This window comes from Solea senegalensis, linkage group LG3 (assembly GCF_019176455.1).
Source record: "Solea senegalensis isolate Sse05_10M linkage group LG3, IFAPA_SoseM_1, whole genome shotgun sequence".
NCBI classification, from domain to species: Eukaryota; Metazoa; Chordata; class Actinopteri; order Pleuronectiformes; family Soleidae; genus Solea; species Solea senegalensis.
The window spans coordinates 16,063,541-16,069,456 of record NC_058023.1 but is presented as its reverse complement, the minus strand read 5'-3'; the positions used below and the strand labels follow the sequence as shown (position 1 = coordinate 16,069,456).

The 5,916-nt window shown below is 38.2% G+C and overlaps 1 long non-coding RNA gene across 1 annotated transcript; it reads left to right on the top strand.

Annotated features, from left to right (window-relative positions):
- Positions 1–284: 284 nt before the first annotated feature.
- LOC122765965 lies at positions 285–897 on the top strand. Its single transcript, XR_006360028.1, has 3 exons — positions 285–339; positions 454–488; positions 583–897. It is a non-coding gene; the product is annotated as an uncharacterized LOC122765965 (long non-coding RNA).
- Positions 898–5,916: the final 5,019 nt, after the last annotated feature.

Genomic DNA, 5,916 nt, shown 5'->3' with positions numbered 1-5,916 from the left:
GACGCATTCAAGAAATCTCTTAAACTTCTGCAGACACACATGAAATCCACTGCTGCCACATTGTGATAATAGAAGCACCACAAATAGATCATCAATAGAACCATCAATAGAGATTTTTATGCAATGTTTGTGTTTTATGCAAACATTTATTTACAAATAGTGTAACTGATTTCCTACGGTCAAGCAAAAAATCGAATACTTGTGTCCATCCCTGCTTTTTTATTTTATTTTACTCAACACTTTGCTGTTGAAATATGTTTATTTGATGATTTCCTCGCAGGTGTTATGGGGAGTGAGAGTCGAACAGGCAACCAACACAAGCCAGCCAGAGGACAGCAGGTACGTTTATTTCACTTGTCAAAATAAACCTTGACCGAGGTTAGCATCAGTGTATTCAAGTTACACCCGTCCTTAGAGGAGCAGTAACTTCTACCCCACTGATTTATTTTACAGTCAAATTTCTTCAAGAGAGCTGACAAAAGATGAAGGTAAGAGAGGAAACAGGTGAACAGATTGTGATTTCCTCTCAATAATATGATACTGAAATCATTTCATTTTGCTTCCAAATGTCTATATTTACAGAATCCAGCACTCTACAATGATTCTTCCACTGATGATATAGGCTTCATCTTTTATAGCAGTGGGTCTCATACTTCTTATACCAAGTACTACCTGAGAAAATATTGAGCTCTCGAAGTAACATCATTATCACCAATGTTAAAATACAGTGGTGTTAATAGGGCGAGCAAAGTCAGGTACAGACATTTCACAAGAGGCAAATTTATTCCCATTAACCCTTAACCTTCAAAAAGGTTACGTTAACACGCCTAGAGCACAAAATGGTGCTTGTAAAAGTACACACCTATAAAAATAGTATACATTTATATTTTTAATTGTTTTTGAATTGCCAGGTTTAGTCATGCTGCACCTGCATTTTATGATGTAAAAAAACACAAACAAATTATTATTTTCAATATACTTAATGCAAAGTGGAATTATTATTTTTTTGATTATTGCAGCCTGGTGTATGTGAAAGATGAGCCAGAACATGCCTAAATCCGATGTAGCGCATCATGCTCCATGGGCTCTGTGGTGCCACTGTAACGCTTCATTGTGTGTGGTATGACATGAGACGTTCAGCTATGCTCCTTAGCTATGCACAGACACCTCCTCACCTGTGCACCTGTGATTGCTGCAGCGTGGTGGACAGGTGCACAGATCGGGGTTTGTTTTGGTTCTAATTGCGGCTGTACATTTGATGGGCTGGGAAATCTCCTGTGTTTTGGATATTTAAAAGCTGTGGGGACCCACAATTAGATGTCAAGGTGCTTTGGGGACGGTCCTTTTGAAAATGTGGTGCTCTGAAAGTTTGGACAAAAAAATTCACATGATAGGAGGGCATGGAAAAGGTGCCACTTGAAAGCGACCTTCGCTTTTACGCATTCTGACACTGTAAATGCAACGTGCACGTTGAAGACACGTGCGCACGTACACGTGTGCGTGACATGCACTTACACACCCACGCAAAATTACCGCCTCAAAGCTTATGTGGAGAGAGGGGGGCGGGGTTTAGTGGGAGTGCCCTTGATCAGAAAAAGCATTTTTTTTCTCCATGTGCCATCATGGCAAAAATTATGTCATCGTGATGGAAATCAGTCATGCTTCAAATGATGTAAAAAAAATTTAATATTAATGTTTTTTACTTTATATTTGAGCAGGACCAAACATAGTGATTTGAATGGGTTTCAATGAGCACATTTTGGTGCGTAGGTGTAATAGTGCTAGGATTTTAGTTCACGTTTTTTACAATTGACTTTTAACAATATGCATGAAAAAATGAAAAAGTTATGCTAAAAAGAAAGTCAAAACACCAAATGCTGTCTAGGTGAATTTGCTCTCTGATGATCATCATCCTTTTCCTCACATATACTTCAGAGACTAGTATAGTGAAATACTAATATAGTGAAAGATGGAGTGAGAGATAAGTTGACTCTCATTGTTATCATTATTATTATTATTATTATTACTACTACTACTTATTAGTTTCATTTTCTATCCACTCTGGTCAAAATTCTACAGTTCACGTACCCTGGTATATACAGTAGAACAGTCTGAGAATGATGGTTTGATAGTACGTCAGTGTTTTGGAGTTTAAAGTAAACATTATTTTAAAATAATGAATACAGATGTTTATTTAACTGGTATATAGTTTTATATAGTATAGTATTTGTTATAGAGTTGATAATGTATGCTTGTTAATTAAAATTGTGTCTTATAAAAGTTGATGTATTTCTGACTAAAATTCTTGTTTAAAGAAAATAAAATAGTACAAAATGTGTAATGTATTATTTATCATGTAATACAATTAAATGATGAACACACTTTTAAATTAAATGTTTCTTATGAGCCTGTGATCCAGGAAGCCCTCTAGAGGGCGATATATCTTCAAATATGAGTCTATACTGTATATCCATCAGAGCATACTGCTGGAATTAAGCAAAGACATCTGGGGCGCAAAGAAAAACCTCTAAACAGTGTTTGCACATGTTTTTTATCAATGTAAACAGAAAAATGAAACAAAAATGAATTGCCTCTGACAATGTGTACAATTACACACAGGAAACATTTGCATCAGCTGATATCAAAATTGATCTACAAATGAAGAAAGGAAGAAATAGAATGTTGCAATGAAGCTAAGAATAATGAATAGAAAAACATCCACTGAGAAGTACTGTCATACCAAGTCAATGTAAAATTTAAATTTTGTTCAGCTTCGCATCTCTGCAGATTTATAATAATTCAACGAATAAAAATCAAGGAGGCAAAAACTACACCCATTACATTTCCTGTATTAACGTGTTAATAATCAGAATTTGCTGTGGTTTACACACACACTCATACTCATATTTCTATCCATTTTAAAACTTCCATTGACTTTCATTCACTTGGACAGCCTAGCCAAGGCCTTATCCCTAACCTTAACCATAACCAGTCCATGCCTGACCCAAAATCTTAGCCTTGAGCTTGAACCTGTTCCTCCAGAAATTAGGTTCTGCCATATTGGGACCAGGATTTGGTCTCCATGAGGACTACTGGTCCTGACACAAAAGGTCATATGAATGTAACAAATACAACACACACACATACATATAGTCTGGTTTCTATGACTTCTTCAGAGGCATTCAGAGACATTGACTTAAATTTATTTCCTGGAGACTTACTCCAACCTTAACCATTACTACTGGCCTGACACAAACCCTAACTCTAAACACTAACCTCTTAATCTCACCATAGCAAATGTTATTATTTCATAATATACATTGGCGCACACACACACACACACACACACACACACACACACACACATATATATAGATACCAGTTTGTTGATACAGCCCAGCCTGTGCCTGAATGAATGAATAAGAGCTGCATGGGGAATTCAGTGAATGCATGGCTAAATCCAAGCTCAGTCTTGAAACCTAGGCAGAGGCTGAGTTGTGTGCCAACAAAGCAGCTGGGTACACGCCGGGCACATTTTTCTGTTCAATCATGCTCTTTGTGAATAATATCTATTAATGCCGTCTCTACTTAGACCTGCCAGTTAGCCTTTGGAGATGATCCGGCTTCAGGACCCCATGGCATTTCAGGCATATGGTTGCCTGTCACCTGCTGAGTATGTTTCAGTCCACGCATCGAGCGTGGCCACAGAGATAGGCCTTGGTTAATCAAGTATGCAAATATCCCAGCGTTGCCAAAAAAAAAAGAGATTCCCCCTGTCACAGAGAGACAGATAACTTCAGTTCGCCCACATTGAACACACATATGTATGTGAGCGGCACCACATCAAAGACAAGAGATCAAAGATTCACTGTTTTTCAAAAACCCTGTGCTGTATATCCACCATGATGGGAATAAAAACACAATCTGAAATGCAAATGATCTAAACTCTACACAGCTAATCTTAAAGCTGCTTTCATCAATATTTTATAACGCTATAGCATTAATTGACTATATATATATATGTCAGGTTTACACTATAGTTCAATGCTGCAGTTTTCTGATTGTAACTTTTTCAAACTTTTGGTGATTTTTTATAGTTGATGTTTTTATGTCACTCTGTGAACAGAAATAACATAATTTGTATGCTGTAGTTCATCTGAAAACAGGCTCTGTCAAGCAATACTATCAGACTTGACAGAGGGAGCGTTTGTGTGTACACAGTGGCAGCACAGGGGCGGGAGCAGGAAGTGCTTATCCCATCAAATTACTGAATAGGGACGAGGTGATATGATACTGACTATCGGTATTGGTCTAATACTGATCAAAATGACCGGATCATATGTAAGAGAAAAATGTTAAATCCAACAAAATCCAAAATCAGAAAGTGTGTACATTTAAATTAGCAGCAGCATTTTAGCTGAGTCATGTTTTGGGCTACTTATTTCTCTAGAATGTGTGTAACACCGTTGGAGAATAATGAAATACCCAAACTATTATAACCTTGATGGAAACGCAAAAAATACCAATACCAAACCGTTCCACATGATGGAAACACACATACGTGGAACACTCCACTGATGATAGGTATGAACGGAACTGTGGGCTTATACGTGCAGGTTTTCCATGGACGTGGAACATGGTAAGTATAACCTGGCATTGTTTGAATTTAAATTTTTAATAAAATAAATAAATAAAATTACACACTATAGTTTTAAGTCAGGGATATTATATACTTGATGCATTCTGTATTCTGTATCTTTTTTATTTGCTTAAATCACATAAATTAATTGTGGACCACATGTGGGCAGTGGAACAAGCTGTGAACAAAACACTGACCTGTCATTTTCACCTCATAATTATACTTACAGTAGATATGACACGTGTTGGTAAACAGTAAACAATGTAGCAACACTCAATTGGAGTTGTTTTTCTTTCCACCTGTTGCATGGAAGTTGGATGTTCACTCTCCTGTACTTCTGCCTCCCCCTTGACTCCGGGCAGGTGGCACACAGTGTAATTATCAGAGTTTTTATTTATGAATTCATGTCTTTATTTTTGAGCTGCCTGCTGCATATGTAAACAAGGTTAATGAGAGAGGTGAGGCAGAACTGAAAGTTGCGGTCAGAAAACAGAGGCTAATGACTTTAAAGACATGCTTTGTAGAGCAAGAGGTAAGTGGGGCAAGGTTGATTCTCTGTGGACTTTAGGGGTGGGTCAAAATATCAAGGGGTGGGTCAAAATTTGGTGATATATTGTCGCCCTTCCTCGTGCAATAGCAGAATCGCAAATATCCTTCGAATGTAAACAGTCCCTGCCAGTTTCACTCGCTGGGCATCACTACTTCATTTCTCCTTGAGGTGGTACAGCTCAGATAAAGTTCCCTCACCTGAGTGAGACAGATATTTTGATGTATCGCCATATGCTTGCCTTGCAATATCTTGATTTATTACAGATTCGTTGTAATGTGATATTATTGGTATCGTGGAGCATGTATCGTGTGGTACCTTGTGATTCCCACCCTTAGTCAGCAATGTGCTGATATTCACTGTGTAATCGATTTGAAACATGGGCGTATTTGCCATATGAGATACCATCAAAAACAAGAATTAGAACTTAAACATATGAGCTGCTTCCAGTATGTCAGTCAGTCAGTTATCATCTAACCGCTTTATCCTCCACTGTGCCAATTTCAGCTACATCGGGCGATAGGCGGGGTACACCCTGGACAGTTCGCCAGTCCATCGCAGGGCCACACACAACTAGAGACAATCAACCATTCACTCTCACACTCACTCCTAAGGTCAATTTAGAGTGTCCAATTTACCTAATCCCCACATTGCATGTTTTTGGACTGTGGGAGGAAGCCGGAGAACCCGGAGAGAACCCACGCACACACGGGGAGAACATGCAAACTCC